We start from the raw sequence: 10,903 nt of genomic DNA on the forward strand, positions 1-10,903 counted from the left end.
TTGTTTTTGTTTATTCTTATTTTGTTCATGTGTTTATACCCACTTATTATTATTATTATTATCATTATTATTATTATTATTATTATTATTATTATTATTATTATTATTATTATTATCATTATTATTATTATTATGCATGTATGTATATATGTATAACAATAATAATAGTAATAATAGTAATAAATATAAATAAAATTTTTAAAAAATAAAAATAAAAATAAATGAAATAAAAAATATATGTATATAGTTATTTACTTCCATTTGTTTATTAGAAGGTTTGGAGATGATGTACAGGTATTTTATATTAGAAGAAATGAGGTACTCAGAATTCGGATGGTTTTATATTTACAGATATTTATTTGTATATTACATGTTTTTATACTAGCAGTATCGCCCGGCGTTGCTCGGGTTTGTAAGGGAAATAACTATATAAGCATTTTTAGAGTGTTATAGCCAGAAAAAAAAAAAAAAAAATGCATTAAAAATGGAAAAAAAATTAAGGTAAATTTTTTTTTTAAATCGTTGACACATCGTAGATATTTTTAGAGAGTTACTTCCCTCTATATTAAAAAAATATGCGTTAAAATGGAAAAAAATGATGTTAAATTATTTTTAAAATCGTAGACTCATCGTAGACGCGCGCTAATACCCAGAAGGGCTCGATATGAATCCCGACTATAAGATACCCGGTTTTGGTTAAACTGCATCGCAAAATGTGGGAGGAGTTAAGAATCTAAATCGTAGGAGACAGCCACTCACACAACTTCACTTTTATATATATAACATTACGCGCATACATTTACATACATCTATTCATTCACACACACACACACACACACACACACGCGCGCGCGCGCGCGCATACATACACATGCACACACACACACACACATATACATACACATGCACACGCGTATACATGTGTGAAAACAACGGACTTTTCTGCGCAGAAGTTAAATCCGAATGTGATACTTGTACGCTACTACTACTACTACTACTACTACTACTACTACTACTACTACTACTACTACTACACTACTACTACTACTACTACTACTACTACTACTACAACTAATACTACTACTACTACTACTACTACTACAACTACTACTACTACTACTACTACTACTACTACTGCTGCTGCTGCTGCTGCTGCTGCTACTACTACTACTACTACTACTACTACTCGATATTATTAAATGTTATTGATAGTGATGTTGAAGATGTAAAGTGAAAGTTGTGTTATAAGGAAGTGGGTTTAGTCGTTAGCTGATTTTTCATAGAGCAACGTAGTTCATTTCGTGTTCTTTCTACCAACCACGCAGACACTTTCTGATCGCTTATATTATTTGTAACACCAGATATTTCATGCCAATGCGACTGAGATCATTTCAAATCAAGTATTAGAAATATTCAACTGGACATATCTGGATAATTTATATTTCTACTCCACATTACAAAACTAACAAACACAACAGCAACGAAACGACCACCGGGAACATAAACGACAAAGTGAATGTAAGTTAGATATATTCTTAACAATTTTATAATTGCTGACGCAGAGGTTATAATGGCTATGGCAAACAAAACACGTTCGGTTCGGGTTTTTCACGACGCTATTCATGGATCCATGCAATTTTCACCAATCTGTGTTGATATTATTAATACAGTACAATTTCAGAGATTACGTAATATCAAACAACTAGGTTTGTGTTATTACGTTTATCCATCAGCTTCACATAATAGATTTGAGCATTGTCTGGGAACATGTCATCTAGCTGGGAAAATGATTCGCCATCTTAAGCAGCAAGATTCCGATCTGAAAATATCTGATGAAGATACACGTTGTGTTGAAATCGCTGGTTTGTGTCATGATTTAGGACATGCGCCTTTTTCTCATGTCTTTCAAGAAATTATCAATGAGTATCGCAAGGAAAAAAACCTTAAAAAGTGGGAACATGAAGAGGCATCATGTAAAATGTTGCAGCAGATTATTGACAAGAACTCATGTATTAAAGACAAACTTGGTGACAAGTCTGATGAAAATATTTGTTTCATAAAAAGTCTCATTACTGGTAAACCAGGAGATCTTAAGAAACCAAATTTTTTTTACCAAATCGTCAACAATGCAGACTATAACATCGACGTTGATAAATGGGATTACCTGGCCAGAGATTCCCATTTGCTTGGCATTGGAACATCCTTTGATCACGAAAGAATGCTGAAAATGTCCAAAGTAATAGATGGTAAAATATGCTACAGAGACAAAACGCTTAAAAATTTCTATGATATGTTTTATTCACGATATCGACTACATAACACGGTTTACCAACACAAAACTGTTCTCCTGCTTAATAAACTACTTGGCAAGGCTTTGAAATCCGCAGATAAACACCTGAAAATTTTCAAAAGAGTCGAAAATATGGAGGAATTTACTTATTTTACAGATAGTATTTTGGAGGAGATGTTAAAGAAGGGCAATGAACCTCTCGAACACTTGGAGACTATAATCAACCGGTCTTTTCACTACAAAGGGACCGTCACAGACATAATCAAGGGCACATTCACGAGCCCAGTCACGGACATATTCGAACTCGGAGATACGGAGGGAAAAATCTTGGACCCAATTGAGGGTACAAGAGAAGACGATGCAGTCCAGGAAAAAATAAATATATATGGTGAAAGCTTGGACACACCGGAGAGCGACATGCAGGACAATATCCAGCGCAGAATCAGTGGTACAATCACGAAGAAATCGGAAAAAAAAAAGATCGAGGGCACAATCGATGTTAAAAAATTTGACCAAGGGGATGGCAAAATGCGGTGGGATATCGATGGCACAATCAATGGTAAAATATTGGGCACATCGGAGAGCAAAAGGCAGAGAAATATCGATGGCAAAATCAATGGTACCATCGAAACAATAATAAACAGCAGAGACGAAGAATCAGAGCCGGTTATAGCCAATAAGACAGACGAGATCTGCATAGCCCGTTTTGACTATGGAGCTAAAGAAAAGAACCCACTATTGAACATACCATTCTATAGAATAATGGGAAATAAGCCAATGTACTTTAAACAGGAAGAACTGGAAGATATGCTTTTTCTGCCAAAGAAATTTAAAATGGAAACCGGACATTGTTTTGAATTAAAAAAAAAAAAACAATGAAGACAACATTCAAGAGAAAAATCAATAACAAAAAATCAGATTGATTATAACCAATGAAAGAAAACAAAACCATGGACGCAGATTGAGATAAGTAATGAAACTTGATAAAACTTTAATATTATAAAAATACATTGAAACTATTGAAAGATTGATAGGTCAAAAATACTAAATGGACAATATTCTCTATCTAAATTAAAAGAACTTTTTGATGGGAAATTTTTACTTTTAAGAAACTCTCAAAATTAAAAAAAAAAAAAAACATATATTTCCTTACTTCTAAATTGAATCCTCCCATTGAGTCACGTTCGAAACATATGAGAAACATTTATTCTTTACTTAAAATTTGGTAAGAATTAAATTTTTTTAAAATATATTGAAACTATTTCAAAATTCAAAGACTAAAAATAATATGCGAACAACAATTTTTTTCCTAAATTAACTTTTTTTTTTTACTTTTCTATTAGAAATATTCTTTGTTTACCAAATAAATGTATTTCTTACATTCAAAAATTATAACCTCTCACTGAGTCATGTGTGTATGTGTATGTATGTATGTATATATATATATATATATATATATATATATATATATATTTATTTTGCGAGATTTTTTATGTGAAATCGTGTGTTGAAACATATATTGTTGTATTTAGGAATGGTCATTTTGCTAGTTTAGCCAATAAAAACACACGCACTATATATTTGGTGTTACTTTGCTTCAGCGTTATTTATTTTTTACATTAATCTTAATCTTATTTCGGCCAGAGTTCATTCGTCACACTCCTGTGACCGCATCACTGGTCCTTTGCTTTCTTCTTTCTTATTTGTGTGTCTCTCCTTACTAACCGTCAACCATTTTGTATTTCTATTGTATGTGTCTTCATTTGCGCATGCGTATATCTCTATGTGCGTCTATGTTTAGTTAGTGTGTGTGTGTGTATATGTATGGGGGGGGGAAAACGCCTGTAATATTTGTATCTCCTGTTTATATACGTTCGTGTAATTTGTTTTTGTTTTTGTTTATTCTTATTTTGTTCATGTGTTTATACCCACTTATTATTATTATTATTATCATTATTATTATTATTATTATTATTATTATTATTATTATTATTATTATTATTATTATTATTATCATTATTATTATTATTATTATGCATGTATGTATATATGTATAACAATAATAATAGTAATAATAGTAATAAATATAAATAAAATTTTTAAAAAATAAAAATAAAAATAAATGAAATAAAAAATATATGTATATAGTTATTTACTTCCATTTGTTTATTAGAAGGTTTGGAGATGATGTACAGGTATTTTATATTAGAAGAAATGAGGTACTCAGAAATTCGGATGGTTTTATATTTACAGATATTTATTTGTATATTACATGTTTTTATACTAGCAGTATCGCCCGGCGTTGCTCGGGTTTGTAAGGGAAATAACTATATAAGCATTTTTAGAGTGTTATAGCCAGAAAATAGCAAAAAAATGCATTAAAAATGGAAAAAAAATTAAGGTAAATTTTTTTTTTAAATCGTTGACACATCGTAGATATTTTTATAGAGTTACTTCCCTTATATAATAGCGAAAAAATGCATTAAAATGGAAAAATATGATGGTAAATTTTTTTTAAATCGTGGACTCATCGTAGACGCGCGCTAATACCCAGAAGGGCTCGATATGAATCACGACTATAAGATACCCGGTTTTGGTTAAACTGCATCGCAAAATGTGGGAGCAGTTAGGAATCTAAATCGTAGGAGACAGACACACAACTTCACTTTTATATATAAAGATATAAGCCACGTAGTTATATACACATACTTTGTTATATACACATTCTTAAAAGAAAATGTTATTTTGAACACAACATTTATAAAGAATAAAATATCTTTTGGTTTTTCTTTTAAACGGATGCATACATTTATTAATAACTATATATAAGTGTCGTCTGTTTATACATAAACACTGTTTCATACTGCAATTATATATACATATATCTATATATAATATTATATAATAAAACTAGCAGAATTGCCCGGCGTTGCTCGGGGCTGAATTGCTTGAAAGTACTGTTAATGATTGCACTGAATTATGATGATTGTTCAGGCAAATATTGATATAAGTTCATGGCGAATGAATGTATTTGTAAGTGTATAGAAAGCCGTGTAAAGGTGTTCTTACCCCCTCGTAGAATGGTGTAAGAATTGAATGTGAGGTTGCCTTGAAAAGAGCCATGTTATTGTTCTCATAATTGTAAGAATTTGATAGTCGTGGAAGGCGATGTAAAACGTTCGCAGGTGAATAGGGTCTCTTCGTTTTGCACGAACGGTAGCGGATGTGCTGTTACAAAACTTGATGCTGTGTTAAAAGAGAGTGGATTTCATATGTAGGCAAGAGAGGAATGAAGCATGGGTAAGTAAATATGTGTAATTTATAAAATATAGAACAATAGCATCTACTCACCATATGTCAGACCGGCAAGACTGTAGTGGTGCTGATTAGGTGAATCACAATACAGTGGTGGAGATGTTTTCATTGATGGGCGTTTTGATTAAATTTGTTGTTGTATAAAATGATATGTTGCGATCGTGTTGTCGCTCATGTAAACTTTAACAATGAGAGTGTAGATGTAGGGGGTAGATGTGTCATGTACGTTAGATATAGAAGATGAGGCTGGTGGTTTGATGATGAATGGATAGAAATAGAGTTGAGCGAAGGACAGGTGTTGGTTAAGTGTGAATTAATGTTATGAAACGCCTAGAAATGTAAATGCCGTCATAAAAGAGAGTCGTATGTAAGTGAAATACTAACGTGTTTGAAAATGATGAAACGTAGTAATCCTATAGAACCTCCTTGTACACAATGTTTTTTGTTTTTCGTTGTGGAAGGAATGCGAAAGCATCACTGTTGCTGCCGACACGCGAGCAGCCAACATAAAGCTGACCATGAGAGAAACATGGCTCTCCCAAATGTATTCCTGCCACAGACAGTGTTTGACCCTGCGCTTTGTTAATTGACATTGCGAAACATGACCTTACTGGGAACTGGGACCTCCGAAATATGAAAGGTAGGTCTGCTCCTGATGGGAAAAGATGCATCCTAGGTATGAGCACAACGTTGCCTCGACCGCACCCTGTGATAATGGTGGCCTCAATCAGATTGGGAGATAAGGACTTAACGATCAAACGTGTGCCATTACATTGTTTTGGGGGAACCAAATTTCTAATGAGCATTATAGGGGCACCAACTTTAAGTTTGAGAATGCGTGGTGGTAGTCCGGGGGGCTCAAAGGAATTGAGTACCTCTATTGGATAATTGATGACGTCGTCTGGGTCAGGAGTTGTATCAATAGACTTATATACATAGACATCCCCAGGAATGAGTTTTAGTATTTCCTCATTAATATGGTGAACAGTTTTATTCCTCGGGGCTAGAATAGCCCTTTGGCCAATCCAATCCATATTCTGATAATTAGCTTGTAGATCTGGGAAGACTGCATCTCTGAGATCAGAAGGCGTCTTAACAATGGTACAAATGGAATTGATGGCAATATTACCATTTTCATCCCCTGGTATTTTGCCTTCGCCAAGTGCAAGAAGGGTGTGAGAAAATGCTGCTGATGTGATATCACGTCGCATATGAGCACGCATATTGGTGTGAAGTTTGAGAGTCTTCACCAGTGGCCACAATGTGGATGACTTAAGACACGCACTTACAGCATCAGCTCTAGTCCCTTTGGGAATAACGGGAAGTGTTTGTCGGAAGTCCCCTGAAAGAAGAAGTGTTATGCCTCCCATGGCAGCTGAAGAGTGTTTGATGTCTCTGAGAGATCTATCTAGTGCCTCAAGAGCACCTCTGTGGGCCATCGTGCATTCATCCCAAACGATAAGCTTGCATCGTCTGAAGACTTCTGCCTGATCGGAGCTGTTACTGATGTTGCAAGTTGGTGTCTCAGTCTTCGCTAAGTCAAGTGGGAGTTTGAAAGTAGAGTGAGCTGTCCTGCCGCCTGGCAATAAAGTAGGCGCAATTCCAGATGATGCCACAGCTAGGGCAATGCCTTGTGTTCGCCTAATCTCAGCCAATATTAATTTGTTGACAAAAGTTTTCCCAGTGCCCCCAGGAGCGTCCAGGAAAAAAATGTCTCCAGCTTTGGCCCGGACTGAATTAACAACGGAGTTGTAAGCGAACTTCTGTTCTGGAATGAGCTTTGGCTCATTGTCGGCTATGTACTCGGCAAGCTCGTCAATATTAAAACATGTCTCACGCAGCAAATGTGAAGACAGAGTGTTTGTGCCTTCCCGGTTTGTTGAAGGTAGGGCATAGACCGGCAAGGCACTACCGCCCATATCAAGTACAGTATCTTCAATTTCAAGCAGCGCCCTGTTGTAAATGAGGTCAGTGTACCCGACCTCCATTGATGGATGTAGCGATTGAGCGTGACGCAGGAAATCTTCAGACATATCATCTTTGTAGGTAATCCATAAAGAGGCGGGATTAGCCAAGTCACACCATAGTAATAGAATAGTGAAAAGCGATCTGATTTTTTTAGGAGATTTGAATGAAACACCTTCTGCCATAGTGGCGCCCCATTGTGAATCATCCTCCAAAAGTCGACGCCGAAAACAGGCTTCACGGAAAGTATCACATAATACACCATCAACAGTTCTGATGTCTTGAAAACTTTGTGGGCCTAAAACCTCATGGAGGAGAAGGCGCAGGTGAAAACAGTCATGTTGGTTTGGAGGTACAGTGTAGACTCTTCCTAGACAACTGTTAAACTTGACACCAGGATGTCCTTCAACATCCTGACCCGACTTCCTACGCACCCAATTGTTGTTTGACCACACGTAGTAGGACGGGACCTGAGGGTATAAAAGTTTTTAGCAAATGTGTCAAGTTGGCAAAGCCTAAAGAAACCGGTCAAAGTTGTTTGTTTTGGATTTGCCGCCAAATCAGCTGCAGTCTGTTCAGTAAAGTAAGTTCGTTGGCCATTTTCCAAATGAACCGCTAGTTGTATGATGGCGGGGTGCCTTTGGTGAAGTGGAAACCCGAATATCCGCCAAAAAGCTTCACCACTGCTTATGTACCGACCTGCCATGTACTGTGACACCTCGTCCATGCTATTGTCCTTTTGAAGGCCAAACATGGCAGCGTCAGAACCCTTGTTAACATATTTACATATATACTTTATAGACTTGACTGAATGACAGAACTCCACATTTATGTGAGCGTTAAAAGTTTTCATCAGAAATGGACAGTACGGCACTACCACCTATTATCCACTTGATGACCCCGTAACGTTATAGTGAATCCACCATTGTCAGGGTGCCTTCTTCTGCACAGTGGGTATCCGTCGCGGCCGGTCTGGGTCTCGTCCACGAACCTCTTTGGGTACCGTTTAGTGCACACGTGGTCTTTGTGGCATGAGGAGAACTTTTGAAAACCAGGACCGCACGGACCGTGTACCATGTGTGCCTTCACAATGTCGTACAGCTGCCGGTCAACAGTTGGGCCCGGAATTTCTGCTGCAATGAGATCATCAAGAACTGTTGGGTCTATTTTGTTGACCAACCAAAGCAAAATGTGCGCGTGTGGCAACCCTCTTTTCTGCCACTCAACAGTATACATGTGGCAGTTAACAGGCCCAAAAACCTGGCCTTTTTTATTAAAAGAATGAGCTTAGCCAGTTTCTGCCTGAAAACCCTTGCAATAATATCATGGCGATGACAGTACTGCTGCCCTGGGAGAAGTTCTCGCGTTACTTCAACCCACTTTGGGTTACATGTAAAGGTAATGAATAAATCGGGTCGCCCATAATGCCGAACGTAAGTCTAGCAGCTGAAAGAAAATTTTTATGCAAGTATAGCGACAGAGTGTGTAAAATGTATAGAAATTTGAGTTAAAAGCCAGAAAAGAAAGTTAGATTTGCAAGAAAGGAAGTAGTTTACGTACATGTTCGAAATGTGAAGTGTTTTAGTTGTTTAATCAAATATTTGCGTAAAGTGTATAGAAACGTAAATTGAAAATGAAAATGAATTGAAATTTTTAAGAAAGGAGTTTGTTTACATACATGTGTGAAATGGCAAATGTTTGTGCAGTTGTCCGAAATGGAATCCAGGGTAAATGTGTGGAACTGATGTATTATAATGAATAGTCCTTCTTGAACTGAAAACCAGTGGTGTAGCATATAAGACGATAAGGGATCTTCTCGCCAAAATGGATGACCAGTCTGAATGGCTCACCCCTGTCTCTCTCACACACACACACACACACACACACGCACGCACAGACACACACGCACACACAGCACACACACAGACACACACACACACACACGTTAGCTTACAATGTCTGTCAACAATGTGTGTAAAGTGGAAGTGGGAGTGAAAGAGTGAAAAGTTAAAATATTGAGTTTTCTCGAATTTTGTCTTAATTGGGGGTGAAATTGAAAGAAATTTTGTATGGCATGACCGAATGAAAGTACTTTGAAAAATCATAGGTAAACTCTAATTGAAGAAATTGTGTGAGGAGTAAATCGTTATGTATTTATTTGTTTCTGTTTGCTGTGTTTTTTTTTTTTGAGTAGTGGTTTAAGGTACACTTGCAAAGAGAAAGTGGGAGAAATTATGTTGATAGCATGAGTGATCCGTTTTATAGAAATACTTTCAGTTTAATCGTTGCACACTTGCAAAGAGAAAGGCGGAGAAATTAGGGTGATAGGGTGAGTGAAGCAGATCGCTCCGTTTTTGTGTGTGTGCGTGTGCGTGTGCTGTAGCCCACACTAAGAAAAGCACTTGACTTACACACCACAATGTGAGTTTTCTCTAAATTTTGCTTAATTGTGCGAGGTCAGAGATCTGATAAGCAGAGCCCTATTACTAAGTAACCCTGTAAACCAATACAACCTGTGCACGTTCGAGCGCCAGTGGCGACCCAACTCCGTATGGGGTGGAGATGACATTTTAAACACCCAGCTGGATGAAAACTGCGAAACTAGTCAAAGGACAGATGATATCAAGTCAATAAACCGTCATCCAATATTTTGACATAACTGTATGAGCGTGATTACGTGTATAAGTAAATGCACGCGAAAAAGGGATCCTTTTGTTTGAAATCCGCAATACAGTGATCCCTCGCTACTTCGCGGTTCAACTATCGCGGATTCATGTCTTCGCGGATTTTTTAAATATATATATGAACGCCTAAAAGTTTTCATTAAATCCATTAAAATATTAATAATAAATATTATTTCCTAGTCTAGGAACAACAAAACAAGTGTAAAATAGCAAAAAAGCTTATACAGGGATATTTGAACTTAAGACGGGCTGTGATTGGTACAATCGAGGAGGGGACAAACAAGGACAGACATAGGTATTAAGTCGATTACACTGACCCCAGTGCATAACTGGTACATAATTTATCGACCCCGAAAGGATGAAAGGCAAAGTCGACCTCGGCGGAATTTGAACCCACAACGTAACGACAGACGAAATACCGCGAAGCATTTCGCCCAGCGTGCTAACGTTTCCGCCAGCTCGCCTCGGAACCAATCTACCGCGATAAACGAGGGATCACTGTATTTCGTGGTCTCTGGTCATTTTGTACTCCTTGCATCATTTTTGTTTAAAGACTGTTGAATAGCTTCAGATATGTTGTGAGAGGTTCGCGTGAGGCATAATCTCGGTTGTCACCTTCAAATTTGATTAAATTGTTTGTTTTTTCGTT

Source organism: Octopus sinensis, linkage group LG16, assembly GCF_006345805.1.
Source record: "Octopus sinensis linkage group LG16, ASM634580v1, whole genome shotgun sequence".
Taxonomy (NCBI): domain Eukaryota; kingdom Metazoa; phylum Mollusca; class Cephalopoda; order Octopoda; family Octopodidae; genus Octopus; species Octopus sinensis.